This window comes from Lepisosteus oculatus, chromosome 11 (genome assembly GCF_040954835.1).
Source record: "Lepisosteus oculatus isolate fLepOcu1 chromosome 11, fLepOcu1.hap2, whole genome shotgun sequence".
Classification (NCBI taxonomy): Eukaryota; Metazoa; Chordata; class Actinopteri; order Semionotiformes; family Lepisosteidae; genus Lepisosteus; species Lepisosteus oculatus.
The window spans coordinates 15,976,271-15,991,527 of record NC_090706.1 but is presented as its reverse complement, the minus strand read 5'-3'; the positions used below and the strand labels follow the sequence as shown (position 1 = coordinate 15,991,527).

Sequence of the window (15,257 nt, the reverse complement as noted above, 5' to 3'; positions counted from 1 at the left end):
ACGAGAGCAGAGTCCACCCTACGCCATCTGGAAGGTGCCCTCCTATAAACACAGACCTCACAAGTTCCTGGATCGCTATTGGGAGAACTCTTTTTTTTTTTGGGAGCAGCTGGGGTTGTGATAATAAGCCCTGACTTTTTTTTAGTTTTTTGAAGTCGACCATGTGTGTGTCTTTGGGGTCAATACTTTTGCTGTTACTGACTTCACCTCTTCATCGTGACTAGTGTTTTGTCACTTTGTCAGTATCGGGGAATTATCATTCCTCACTGCACCTGACAGCTGTAGATTTCTGCTGGGGAACACACGTCGGTGGGCAACTGGTTTCTTTCTGTTTAGAGAAAGGAAGTGAACTCAAAGCAATCCTGATTGTTTTTTTGTGTTTAAGTTACAGGCGCTAATGGCTGTGCGCAGGTGTGAACACTGGCTGTAAGGTACTGGGACACAGGGACGGTAATCCGCTTGGTGCTGGGGCTTCCTCAGACACTGCGCCTGTGCTTCACGGTTGATCATGTGCAGTGTGGGCTGGGAGGGGGGGGGGGGGGGATCTATCAAAATCAATAGCTGCGGCTGGAGCTCCTGGCTGTCGCGGTCTTCAGCTCTCGGAGGAGAGGAAGCTCTCGGTGTGAGAGGTGAAGAGAGGAGAGGCGCACTGCTGTGCACAGATCAAGTCATTGCATGAGAGGTCGTCTCGAAGGCCCATAGCAATGTGCTTCCAGGCTCTGGCGTTCAGTAGCCTGAGCTGCGTGGCGTGGCGTGGTCTCTTTATTTCGCACAGATATTTACATTTGTTTTCACAATGCAGGCCTGCTCTGTCAGGCTACTGTAACCATTCTGCGCTGAGCTGTCTTCTGCGTCGGCTGCTGTCCAAGGAGGAACAATATCCCTAGAGGGGAGAACAGCTGTTGCAGTCGGGTTTTTTTAAGCTGGGCTGGAATTCTGTGTCGTTTCGTATCTCGTAAAGCGACTCATAACACTTGCAAGTGCCCACTGTCCCGACTGCCTTGCTCTTGCGAGCTTGTGCTGCGTAGTGATTTGTGAAGACAGATTTGCAATGTGGGCAGCCAGGCAGCGCACTGGGTAGCATTGCTGTCTCACAGCGCTGGGGCCCTGGTCCAGTTCTGGAGCTGGAGTGCTGTGTGTGTGGAGTTTGTATGTTCTCCCCATGTATGTGTGGGTTTCCTTTCTGGTTCTGGTTTTCTCCCACAGTCCAAAGACATGCTAGTAGGTTAGTTGACTTCTGGGAAAACTGGCCCTGGTGTGTTTGTGTCTGTCTGCCCTGCGGCAGACTGGCGTCCTGTCCAGGTTGTAACCTGCCTTGCGCTTGTTGCTCTCCAGAATAGGCTCCCAACGCTTAATAGGGTTAGAAAATGGATGGATGGAATTGGAATGTGTTGGTGGAGCATTTCTGTCACTTGCTGATTTAATCTCCTCTCCCATCAAATCAATCTCTCTCATTCATCCTCTAGCATCTTTGTCAAGACATCTTTTTTTTTCCTGGCGTACAGATCCATATTAAATTGGACAGGATTGATGCAGAGTGATACTGTGACAAATCACAAGGCACAAAATGGACGAGGCACTAGCATCTCAGTGTCTGGTAGAACTCCACCCTCTGGGTGTGCTGGGGCCCTGAAGCTGAAGGCTGATATTTAAACTGTAGGGAAATTGGAAAACACCACTCTTGTTTTGTTTGGAGGTATTCGTTTCCACACATTTTAATACTTCACAGTATTACACACCTAATAAATCTCCAGAATGGAGGAAGAGAGCCCATCAGCCAGCAGACTGATGCACCGGCCTTGGTGATCTTGCGGGAGATAACATTTCAGGAGGGGGACTGCATTTTTAATTGATTTTGTTTTCCTGACGAAAATAACAAGGTGATTAACTGCATGTTTTAATTTAGCTCCAAGGAGAGCGATTAGGTGGTTTGGCAGTGTGCACTGCAGCCTTCTGGCTCCTGGAAACCGGTTCTGGTTCTGATTCTGATTCTAGAATGGGGCATCTGTATGTGTTGAGTTTTGTGTCTTTCCCCATGTTTGTGTGGGTCTTCTCCGGGTGTGCCAGATGTGCTGGCTTGGTTAATTGTCTCGATTGTCCCTGTGTGTGCGCCCTGCAGCGGACAGGCATCCTCTCCAGGGTGTGGTCCTGCTCTGTGCCAGGAACTGTCCGATAGTACAGGAATGGATTACTCCAAGGGGCCATCTTCAGAACTAATCATGTGACTGAAAATCGTGCCCTCGCTCTTTTTTTTTTTGCCCTCCTACTTTTGCTCAGATGTCCGGAATTCGTCTGGTTCTGCTGCCCGTGTCTGTAGAGGCTGGGCGTCTCTCGTTCTCTCGCTCTCTCAGTCCCTCTCTCGCTTTCTTTCTGTCTGTGTTATTAAATCCAGCTGTGGATCCCTCTGCCTGAATAAACGCCTCTTTGTGATTTGGCCTGCATTCCTGCGCTGGGGTCTCCGGGCCCCGGCTCTGCCCCGTCCGTAACTCCCGGCCCCTCGTCTGCCAAGCCCCTGCGCTCAGGGGACGGGGGGTGGGGTGGGGGTGGGGGTGTCTTGGCACTCCTAGAGAGATGAACAATGTTTTTTAAAAAAGAAATCCGAAAGGGAGCTTGAGGTTTCGCTCGCTGCTCTCCCCTGCACCAGACTCCTGCGCAAGCATTCCAAGGCACTGAGGTGACTGTTTTTCATCCCGCTGTGTGCGTACACCCGTGTGTGTGTCTCTGCGTGCCTTTTCTTTTAATGATCGGCGCATTGCCTGCAAGCAAACTTCTCCTTCGCCATCCGAAACCCCAGCCTGGGACCGTCTGAAACCAGCACCTCTACTGTTTCTCTCTGCAGTGCCCTTACTGCTGATATGAAACAGTAATGCTGGCCCATTTTAAAAATGATTTCTCGAGGATGAGATTGATGTGCACCAGTCTATGCTATCGATGCGTCTGTTGTTTTGAATGAATACTGTAGGAAAGTAAGCAGATTGTTATCATTATGTGGGGCTGCAGTGATTACATTTTAGTTTATTGCATTTGGCAGGTTTAATACTGTATATAAAAAGGGATTTCAGAATGTAAAAAAAAAAATTGGGGAGGCACAGTGCTTGATCTGCTATATTCGTCAGTTCACACTTACAAAGCCAGAGAGCACGAATTAAAAAAACATTGATCACTGATCCTAAAGGAAAAGACAGGACATAAGTTTGAGTTTTAACATCTTGGCCATGAGATAAGTTGTTGAATGAGACAAAGGGTTTTGAGTGATGTAACACTCAAGTCAGAATCCAGACTTTTTTCTTCTTTGGAGTCAAACCACAAGGCCAACATGTCTCAAAACTTCGGGAATAATGCCAGTGGATTTTGCTGGGGTTTTACAAAAGGCAAGAGCAAGATAGATAGCAAGGCAGTGGAGCTGCCGTTATTAGATTATTGAGATTGGGTGCAGCAGGAGTTATTAAAAACAATAGACATGTTTGACCTTTGGATGTCCTGTGCGTAAGCAGCAAGATTATTCCACTTCTGCAGTTAAATGAAAACAGTTATGAACTTGATTCGGATAAAGAAATACGTTTATCCGCACAGTGATACGGTGGCGTAGTGTTCAGTACTGCTCTGGACCCTGGGTTCAATTCCAGACCTGAGGTGCTGTCTGTGTGCAGTTTGTATGTTGTCCCCGTGTTTGCGTGGTGCTCTGGTCTTCTCCCACGGTCCAGTTGTCGTCTGGGAATACTATCCCTGGTGGGAGAGTGTGTGTCTGTCTGTCTGCCCTGGAGTGGATTGGCGTCCCGTCAAGGGTGTAACCCTCCTTGCTCCCGTTGCTTGCTGGGATAGGCTCAGGCTGCCCCACGACCCTGAATTGGAAGGAGTGGTTGGAGAATGAATGGATAGGTTGGCAGGGAAATGGGAGAGCCATGCCACAAGGAAAGAGCCTTTTTCAATTACTAACCCATCATGCTCAATTACTAACCCACCTTCTCATTTTATCGCCAAACCCCCTCACCCATCCACACACTTCCTTCACTTTGCTCCAGCCAACAGCAGGGGTGCGCCTCCTAGTTTCGAACCCAGGTCCTGTAGGGTGGGGAGGGGAGGAGAGAGAGGGTCAGAGCGTGTTGCTGTGCTGTGAAGTGATGTCCTTGGCCTTTTTCCTCAGTGCAGTGAAGGAAACTGTTCCCAAGTCAGTTAAGTCTGTTCTTGTTCAGGTGGGTAGCTGCGTCAGCATGCGTAGGCTGCAAAGGAACAAGTAATAGGTTTATTCCATGCTGACAAAAAGAAGAAAGAGAACACAACGTTTCGGCCGTGGAGCCTTCTTCAGGTGTGCACCTGAAGAAGGCTCCACGGCCGAAACGTTGTGTTCTCTTTCTTCTTTTTTTCAGCATGGAATAAACCTATTACTTGTTCCTTTAAGTCTGTTCTTGTCACCTAGACAGCTGTTCCTCTGCACAGTGTCACAGTGTGACACTGTTGATCCTCTCAGACTGCTCTACAAGACAGGAGGTGAAACACGGGGACACAGCGCGGTAAATAGCTTGGTGTGCTGCACTGCACCCCTGTCTACTATGGACTTTGGCTATTTTTATTGATGTAAAAAGACTTGCTTTTCAACACGTGTATTGTTAGATAACCTTGGTGCTGCAGCTGTGTGTTTCTGTAAATGTTTTTTTTTTTGGTGTCTGGGGGTGGGGAGTGATTAGTTTAGCTTTCAATCCAGTGTTGCTTTGTTCCAGGTGCAACAATCTGATACTCCTCCTCCCTCCCCTTCCAATGGAGGAAGGAAAGACAAAATATCCCAAAATCTGTACGACTGACTATGCAGACAGTTTTGCTCTGCAATGTATAGATTTCAGTGGCATGCAGATACCAGAGGATTTTGTGCGAAGGAGCTAATGGATACTGGGGAGGGCGGAGGGGAAGTTAGTGTGGCTTTGACAACAGCAGCTGCACAGTCACTGACAGCAGGACCTTGGTTTAGTGTCCCGTCTGAAGGATGGAGCTCAGGGCAATAAGCATGGGTTTGAACTGGGAACCTCCTTGCAACAAGCCCTATACCTCAATCTCTGGACCGCTGTAGCTGGCGTGCAAGCCTGCTGAAAGGTACAGAATGGCGCAGCTGGTTTCGGTACAACCAAGCCAGGCTATTGAGAGTTAAGCCACCATCCTAAAAAAAGAAACCCTTTTCCAGCTCGAGTTTGTAAAAACAGCATATTGACCTTTTAAAAATAGAGCTTGTTGGCTCTAACTGCCCTCGCCGTTGGAGATGATGGGTAGTTGACAGAGGAGGCGTGACGGGGAAGTAATTTTCACATCTCGAACAAAGTGCAGTTGCCTGGTTGGTACAGCGGGGGAAGATGATACCACAGTGCCGATCATTGGGTTGGGAATTCCTTGACGTAACGGCACTGAAGTTGGGGCTCCTCAGTGCAGGGAGTTGCTCCAGAGCTTTTGGGTTCTCCAGACCTGCCTGTTGGGTTGCATGTTGAATACAGTGAAGTGTATTGAGATCTTGGAAAGAAAGGGTGAGGCAGATTATTTAAGTATTAAAACTGAGATAAAAAAAGCTTCAAAAATCCAAAGCTTTGGCAAGTGATTGTAGCTGCACTGTAGTTGATTGAGAAATTGAATCACTTGCTTTGCACAATTAGGCTTTGTACTGTATATACATAATGTTCAGTGTGACTTTAGTAGAGTAAGAGTCATGGAGATTTTAAACTTATGAGCTGTGTCCGTGTCCAGCTCCTCTTTCCTGAGTGTTATTACACAGCTCGGGCGTGTTTTTGTCCATATGTGAATAACTTCGGATAGGTTTTATGCTGCATTAATTTTCACGGATAAGATTTTCCAGCCAGGCTCCCTCCCTCAGCCCATTTGTTCATTTCTAGAGTTGCCAGGCAGTGAAACATGATCAAAAATAGACTTTTTTTAAAGCCTTTTTTTTTTTACTGCTTCAGTCTGGCACCGAGACAGCAAGGGTGTGAAAGTTTCTAATGAGAACCAGGTTCTCTTCTCCCTTCCATGACAGCTCATCTGATCGCAGCAAGGCTGGGCACGACGTTACTGCTGCGGCCCAGTCGAACAGTCCCCGCATCCCTGATATGGGATAAACCCTCCTGTGTATGAGATGTGCAGAGAGACACTTCCCGATAACGCGATCTTGTTGCGATGAACTAATGCTATCATCACAGACTGTATTTTTGCAGTAACTGTCCAAAAACAGGGAGAAAAAAAATCCCTCTCCAGGAATCACATGAGGTGTGAACATCATTCACCTTCTGAAGCCATGTGCTGCAGGACTCTTTTTCTCCAACTGCCTCTCCACAGGTCTTGTCCTTGACTGGCCTCTCTGGAGGGTCTATCTCTCCCCTGATTTTCCCCACACAGCCTCTCTGCTCTCCATGGGGCGTGTGTCCTCCTTGAGTTTCTCAGCCCTGCCACTGGCCTCGCGACCGGGTCCAGATTCTAGACTGGGCCTGGACTAGAGACCAAGTGGACTTCATGGTGCCGACAGTGCTGTGTGCCGCAGTCCCCCTCTCGCTGCGGCAGCGGGCACCCTCCCTCCCGGGCTCATTGATTGCCGGTCCTGAGCCAGGCCTCTCATCCTCAGCCCAGGCCCTCCAGCGCTGTCGATCGCCCCCTGACTGTCCTTCGCCTTGGTCTGACCCACTTCCTGCGAGAACAAAAGCAGCACCAGCAGAAATGCAGATCGGTGTTTCACAGCAGTCTTGTCGTGTTGGTCCCGCTGGCTGTATGTTGGGTTATCTGAAGGGCAGAGGAAGAAGTACAAAGGCCCGGTTCCAACCTCATCAGGGGTTTGATTTTTCTGGGGTGTGGGAAGGGGATTAGCTGTGCATTTTCAGAGAGAGGAAACTTGTTCTGCTCTCTCCTTCTCACCTTCCCACGGGAGAGATGGAGTCCCACGCAGTGTGTTCGTACCACGTGCAGCCGGGCCTCGGGTTCGAGCTTTGTAGTTTAGCAATCGGCCACTCCAGCTCTCCCATACGGGGGGTGTTTGTACACTTTAAAATCCTAGGGAAGTGGCATCAAGAAAGATTCCCCCCAAGGGGCTGTGGGATTAGTAACGATAATGAGATATGAGGGTAATGTAGAAGCACTCTTCTGATTGTCCGCAGCCCCTCCTAGTGACCGTTTCAATCGCATGGCTTTCTCGACTTAATAAACTTCCTCTCCCAAATCCACGGATTTCCTAAGCACACAGATGCCTGTCTCAAAATGCAGCTGCCATTTAAACTGCGTGAATCTCAAGTCGCAGAAATCAAGTGTTTCCTAGGCACGACTTTTTCAGATTTTCTGATTTGCGAAAAACTCAGATGCAGGCTGCACAGGTGTGTTAGACAAGTCGCATAAAGTTCAGCATAAGGTTCATAGGCTTAAGGCTTTAACTGATTCTCCAAAAAAGAATCTTTTAGATTCTCGTTTGTGTTGAAATGTTATAAAGTTGTGGGCATTTTAAAAAATCAACAGAACACAGTGTCATTTGAGGTCTTTTCTCATAAGTTTTCCATCTTTAGCTTTTTGACATTTATTTACTTTTGATTATATTAATTTATTAAGCAGCATTGGTTGTATAATGGTAAATCTAAAATTGATTTTTATGAATATATGCTACTGAAATTTTTTTTTGTTGCTTTTGCTGTATGCTGGGATGTGACTGCTGGGAAGTGGTCAAGTTTCCCAGTGCGGTCTGTCACTTTCACTGTGCATTTGTACCCAGCTAGGCCCTGGCTTCAAGCCTCGTGTTTTAAGCCTTTGTTTTGGTTGGTGTGATTCTGGTGCCGTGAAGCATAGCTGTGACTGTAGTCGAACCCAAGGTCTGAGGGCACGAGCAAAAATTCTAATACCTCCTAATCAGATTGTCAGGACAAGGTGCTACCAGTGTTTTGACAGTGAGCTTCCTTGTGTCTGTATTGGGAATCATGCGCTGGCTAAATATTGCACAGACAGCAGTCAGGAAATCAGGTTATTACCCGAAGCTGTTTAACATCAAGCCACATCTGAAACCGCATTTTAACTAATTCCATGATTGAATGATTTGGGAATGAGATGTCCCGAGACATTGACTTGGTATTAAGACAGTGTTTGGCGAGATCAATTCGTTTTTTTAAATGTCTGCTAGTTTTTGGATTTCTGTGCTCACGCACTCGGATACTCTCCCTTTCCTTTTCACTGCCTTCTCTGCTTGTACTGTCCATCTCCCAGTCATGGGAGAGGAAAAATAAATCCAACAACAGCTGAGCAGGCCCCTGGATATTCTCGCAGGCCTCACTGTTGCATGAAAACCCATTTAACCCTGTCGGGAGCAAGCTGTTGGAAGAAAAAGACTTTTATATTACATTCGCAGGCATAATTAACCATTTTTAATCAAGAATGCACATGAGCTGGGCGGCACGGTAGTGCAGTGGTTAGAATGACTGCCTCATACTGCTGGGGTCCTGGGCTCAATTTCTGAGGTCTTCCCTGCCCAGAGTTTGTGTGTTCTCCCCGTGTTTCCTCCTGGATTCCAGCCCCTATTCATCCAAACATTCCCGATTCTCCCACTTTCACCCTCCAGGACCATTGTGACCGAGGAGGGGGGTCCAGGAGGGGGGACACCGTGTGGGGAAGCAGATGTCTGGGCCCTGTTGTAAAAGCCCATCCCTCTGTACTTGCAGGTGATTCTGCCCGACTCGTGACCCGGGGAGAGGGAGCAGGCCTGCCAGGGAGATTGCAGGACAGAGACGGGAGGGCTGGAGGCGTGCAGATGCAGATGACGCGCTTGTCCCTGCGAGACTGACACGCCCCCCTTGCCGTTTTCACCGTCAGGTAAGAAAGCGCGGGTTCTCTTGTTTTCAAAGCTCGCTCGCTCCCCACGTCGCCGGTGAACCCGGACTCCGCTCTGATCCGTGCGCTCAGGCCTCTCCATTCCTGCTTGTTCTGTCCGCCACGCAAGGCACTGCTTTTCCGAACTCCACCGCAGCCCCCCGGCACCCGCTTTCCCCGGGCTCTCGGAGGAGGAATGATATCGGGGCAGTGAAGCAGAAATCCCATTTCGGAGCACCGTCTGGCAGCGAAAACTGTCACCCCTGCTGCCCTCGCTGCGCTCCCCGGCCTTCCCGTGTGGCCTTCTGAATACTGCTGACATTAAATCCTTGGAACAGAATTACAACACGTTCAAGCTCCCCCTGCCGCCTACCCCTGCCTCCACTCCAAGATTGCAAATGGATCGTTTCTGGTACCTTCAGCAAATTCTGAGCTCTAGCTCTCTGGAACAGTCTGGAAATCATGCCCAGAAGCAATCCAATGTTGGTTTTAGGACTTTTTTTTTCTTTAAAAAAAAAAGCATTTATTCATTTATTTTTGTTGGCTAACCTGTGATAAAGTGAGGGTACATGGGGGTGCAAGCAGGAGGAGGAGGGAAGCACAGCAGGAGTGGGGGGGGGTCGGGTTGCAGGGAATGCTGGGGGCGGGGGTGGATTGGGGTTGTGAACCAGACAAATCGTCTGCAGCTCTCCCGGTCGGGAAGAAGTGGGATTTGGGCGGCTGGGGGGCAGTCTGCAGCGTCTGCACCATAGGAGTTCACTGCTCACATACTCTGCCAGAGACACAGGCTTTTGGCTTAACGGCTTTTTATTATCAGAACGCAGAGACAACCCCCCCCCCACAAAAACACAGATGATTACACATTTGAACTGACACAAGCTCAAAGAATGACCAGGGGGAGAGAGGGGATGGAAAGAGTGCAGGATGCAGACATGGAAGGATGTCATGGAAATGGCCAAATTTAAAAAGGTGAAATCCAACTAGAAACGGCCAAGAATGAACCCACAGCCAATCCAGTGGGAACACTTTCTCCTCTATGCTCTCTGGTCTTGTCCAGAGAGCCCTGCCCAAACAATACGCCTGTCTCAATCACCAGGATAAACCCTCCCCACTGCATAAGATACATTCCAAAACGTTTCATTTACAGCAAAGATCACAAGCTTGTACGAGCCCCAGTGCGACAGCTGTTTGTAGCTTTTGGGGAGATGTGCACTGTGTTCCAGGGAGTATTACAACATACACACCTCTGTTACTGAAGAATCTGCTACATAAATGCTTGGGCATCCTTCAAGAAATCAGCTGGGTGAATAAACAACCAAAAAGAAAAGTTCTGTTTTGTGAGATGAACACAAGGTTTACATGATTAAAACAAAAGATTTAGAATATAACATAAATAACTGAGCAACGTGTTTGTTTCCAGATGTTTTGGGCACTTTCAATGACAGGGTATGTGTATATTGGCTTGACAGTATATGGGTTTTTGCACATCTTTGAACAAACTATTACAATGCCATCTCTTGCATATATAATATGAAAGTATAAATGAAAGTCTAAATTACTGGCAGATTTGGTGACTTTGAGAGCTCTGTGATGTTTCCGTGTTCTGTGACTTCGGCTTTCTTGGATGGTTTTGCTTTTAATAGAGAAAGACACTGCCAAGAATATATCGTACTGAAAGAATTTTGCACAAAGATTCCTTTTGTTATTGAATTTTCTTTTTTTTTAACTTGCTTCCCTGTATATATTACATCTGCACATGTACTGTGTGCTTTAGGCTGCGGAGTACAATTGCATTCCATGTAAATATTATTTTAGAATGAACAGTGAAACACGAACCAGAGGACAGAAGTGGAAACTACAGTATGTGGAATTGCATTTGAAACTGAGAACAGGAGGCACTTTACTCAAAGAGTTGTAGGAGTGTGGAGCATGCTGCCCAGCAATGTTGTTCTCTCTGGAACCCTCGCTTCTCTCTGAAAAGCTGAATGAGATCCTTGGATCAATTAGTAACTTACAGCAAAATGGGGCACCTGGGCTGAAAGGCCACGTCTTGCCTGTAACCTTTCTTATGATCTTATGAGGAGCATCAACAACGGTGGTATTTCTCTGTGGATTATTTAGCTTAATGATTTAATGATGTCCAGGATTTGATCCTGTTTTGGGCAGCCTGCTGTGTTGCTCTAAGGTACAGTGGTTCTGGGTAAAAGATGGATGGTTTGCACAGCTGATTTGTGTTTTAAATTGAAATCTCTGGAAAGTTAGTGTTCTTGCACACAAAAGGACGGGGAGCACCCAGACGTGCCATCATTGAAAGGGTAGCATTGGAGACAGGAAAGATGATCTTTAACCAAACGATGGCTTCATCAGTGGGGGTGCGGGGTGCCTTCAGCTGTGGAATCCAGAAAGGAGGCAGCTGTACGGGAAGTGAGGGCCACGACACTGGTGTTGAATCAAGCCACTTCCTGTCACTATTAACACCGGCACTGGGTGGGCCTTCTGTAACAGGATACCATCGTAAACCTGCACGGTAATTATTGCCTTTTGGTCCAAGACAAACTCACAAACATACAAACATTTGGCGACTTCAACAGTGACCTGTGTCATATGACTTCAGCTTTCTGGGATGGAGAGACGCTTTGCTTTTAATAGAGAAAGACAATATACAGTATCAGACCGAAAGAATTTTGCACAAAGATTCCATATATACATACTGTACTGTATGTCCCTGTATGCTGGTACATCCCTGTATTGCCAGGCTGTGCTGCTACTCTTGCAGGAGAGAACTAGGCAGTGGTAATGCAGCACCATGCACATTTGATGTTGGCGAGTGCAGCATCCCAAGCCTTTCTGATCATTTCTGTGACAAATCATGGCATTATCATGATCTAGTATGGGAGGTGATAACTATAGAGAGGTTAGTGAGGAACAGGAATGTGTAGGAGTGGGGAATACCGTCACTTGACGCCTCTGAAAACTGTAACAGCTTATCCACTTCTCATTTGAAGAGCAAGAAGCGCCGACCCTCTCGGATTGCCCTGGGAATCTCCCAGAAGTGTAGAGAGAACTCCTGGAGAGGGCCGGCAAGCCCTCGTCAAGCCCCCAGACCTCCTCCATTCCCCTCCCGATCCCAGCACATTGGCCTGCTGCAACAAGGGAAGCCAGTTTGCAGGTTCGAAAAGCCAGGAGAGACGTGACAGGCCTGAGCCCCTTTCAATAAGCTCTAATATTAGTTATTAATGCAAATACTGTGTTACGAGGATATACAGCAGAGACAGTTTCCGATAACGAATGGCTCTAGGGTAGAATCAGGGGTCATTGGGCCATTTTTTCCAGCTTGAACTCCCAGCTTGAACCCAGTGCAGCAGCCTCTTGGTTTATCTTCATGGGGGGGGGGGGGGGTAGGCCATCATCCTACAAACCAAACTGGTCTGTCTGATGTACTGTTAAAACATCCCCCTCCATCGCCATTTCTTACTGGACCTCCCAGCTCGGCCCTTATTTTCTCTCAGGCTGTCTGGATGAGGGCACGGATGACTCACTGTGAAACGGGAACGCCTTCGGGCTGTTTTTACAGAAAGAAAACATTGTACCAAATGAGCACTGTGCTCCGTTCCCCATAATCACAGACTTAGTGTCTTCTCAGGCCTTCTTTAGCAGCATCACATTTTCAACCAGAATACAACTGCCCTCTAAGCCAAACCGCTGCTAACTGGCAATTCCTCGTGTAGTATGTAGTTTGTTTCTGTGCCTTCTCTGTGCCGCAGTAACGTTTTTGAGATTTGTTTAGTTGTTTTCAGACCTTCGCCTCTCACTTGTTTTATCACATCCTTGACCTCGTGTTGACCTTCCAAATCCTAAGTGTGCGCTGTCAGGACCACTTATCCCAGTTATAATTCACACACTGGAACAATGGAGTCTCTTAAGTGTGGTGATTTCCTTGAGCGCTGCTGGGTCCTCGTGATGCTGGCCGGCCGGAGCCAGAGCCCAGATGTGCGCGGAGGACTCTCACCTTGCTCTTCATGAGGCTGCAGGGCACTTCCTGCAGCAGGGCGAGAGGGGACAGGAAGGGAGCAGACAGGTCACTTCCTGTCTCAACACAGAAGGGAATTCCCAGCAGTGCACTCTTGGTTGCCATGGAGAACTAGGAAAAAAGGTTCCGGAAAAGGGGGATAATTAAGAACCGTCCTACGCCCTCGGGTGCCTGGGGAGCAGGCAAAAGTACGAGCTGGCCGATCAGTTTTTGACGGCTCTGTTCAGATTGAGCCTCATCAAGGCATCTGGTCCTGGTCCTCATCAAGCCAAGTCTTAACTCTTGGCCTTTTGTCTTCATTTTTCCCAGGTTGCAAATTAGATAACGGGAAATGTAAAGCTGGTAGCACACATTAGAGACACCTTTCACTTGTGCATCCATAGCGATCACAAAATACAGGCTGGGCAAAGTCAATCAGGGGGGAGGATATAATTATGTAGTTTGGGCACTTTGGCAGTACAGCTCTGGGATCTAGTGTCCTGCCACACAGGAACCACATAGAATAAACCGTCCGTCAGGGTGTCAGGATTACACCCCGTCCTCTCTGGTAGCGCTTCTTTATTTGTGACGTTCTGAAGGGCACCAGGAGAAAAGCCTCGAGAGTCTTCCTGTTGGGAGTGTGGGTCCGTGCTCGGTGCTGGGGCTGTGGGGGGTGGGCTCTCGCCTCTCGCCTGTGAGGGGCTTTGGCGCTTCCCTGCACACTGTGACTGACCCCTCTCCGGTGAGGCCCTGGGGGCAGCCATGCTGCTGCTGCTGAGCAGGAAGAGATCCCCCACCCTTTCCTCCCTTCCATATCAGCCCCGCTCATCTCCCCTCCGGGGCCACCCAGCCGCAGCAGGGGGGCCAGAGTGGGCCTGTGTGCCCAGTGAGAGGCTGGAGAAGGGCTGGGGAGGGCCGGGGACTGCTGCGGGGGGGGGTCTGAGTTCACTGCTGGACGTGTTTTGGAAACAATGAGAGCTTTCTGTCTCCCAGCCAGTTATTAGGCCAGCTACCAGAAAACTAAATGGGGGGCTTGTGATGCGATAAACAGAGAGAAAGCGATCGTTCTGCAGCGCAGTGGAGCTGTGCAGTGTGCGACACCTGCTCACTCCTGGCAGTCCTCTGGCATGCTGGAGGTGTAAGCAAGTCAGAAAAGTTACAAAACAAGACCAAGCCCTGCGTCCCACCTTGCTTGTTTTGCTTCCAGCACCTAATTCATCCCAGAATCTCATCCAGATGTTCCTTGATGGAACATCTGCTGGTTTTAACAGCTTGGCTGAGCAGTCTGTTCCAGGCTCCCACATGAGCCTCTTTCCAGTCTCCTTAATTTTGCCTTATGACTCCCCCCATTCGAGTTTCCCTAGTGCTAGAATTAAAAAGGGTGTTGAGCAATTTTTCAATACAAGTTTTTGCATTTCAGAACTGCAATGAAAGGTGCTGTTGTGTAAAAACATGGTCTCATGATTATCTCTAATCATAGGAATCATGTGATTTGATATGTAGCCTTAGCTCTTGCATAATAAGATTGGTTATTTACTAAACACTGTTCTACTTTTTTGAAGGATCATGATTGCGTGCACAGTTTAATGTGTTTAGTGTGGTTTGTGTGGATGCAGATCTATTCATACATGTATATTTGTGCTGAAGGCAGTGGACAGAGTGGGGTGGATCACAGTGAAGACTGGGCTTCATTGACATTGCAGTTGTGATGCTGTCGAGCTCCCTACCAATGCTTCCTGTGCATGCTGCCCTGTCCTTTCTTGTTTTGCCATTTTTGGTAAATGGCATACCACATGAGCTGCTTTTACACTGTTGGAGCACTGGAAGGAATGGGTGCCAGTCAGGTTTGCTTTTCCTTTTGATGCAAAACAAAAAAACAGGCGATGCCAACAAACTGAACGGTCATCTGAGAAGCTGCACTCAACACTATCAGTTGTCCTTTGTGTGGGTCTGTGTAGTCCCTGTGATGGACTGGCATCCTGTCCAGGTGTATCCTGCCTTGTGCCCGATGCTTGCTGGGATAGGCTGTGAGCTGGAAGAAGCTGTTAGAAAATGAGTAGATGAATTTGGATAGAAAGTCAAAGCACTTGTCAGTGGCTTAGGTGAAAATCACTTGTAAAAATGGGGGATTCATGACTTTGGATGAAATTGTCCTTCCCTACTGTAAATGATAGTGAGAAAGGTGGATGTTATAAAAACAGCTGTGATGCATTGAAGAATAACTCCACAGAGCCCCCCTGAGGAATGTTAACCACCTAACCCGAGTGAGGGGTATGTTAATTAAAAGGCCTGGCATCTGCGATGGGCATGTGGCCAGGCACGTAGAGATCTGTGTGGGAAAGACCTTACAGACATGGCAGGTGAGAGTGCTGTGTGGATAGCAGCCTGTCCTCATTCTGCTGTTGGGATCCCAGCACACTAATCTTGCCTGTGGGCTGGATAG

General features: G+C 48.1%; 1 protein-coding gene across 2 annotated transcripts in view; it reads left to right on the top strand.

Moving 5' to 3' along the window:
* kank2 (KN motif and ankyrin repeat domains 2) overlaps positions 1–15,257 on the top strand; it is a 54,079-nt gene that overhangs the window by 16,436 nt on the left and 22,386 nt on the right. For both annotated transcript variants that reach the window (XM_069195796.1, XM_069195797.1), the window contains exon 2: positions 8,658–8,808. The gene's annotated coding sequence lies outside the window, so the exon portion shown is untranslated. The remainder of the gene's footprint in view (positions 1–8,657; positions 8,809–15,257) is intronic.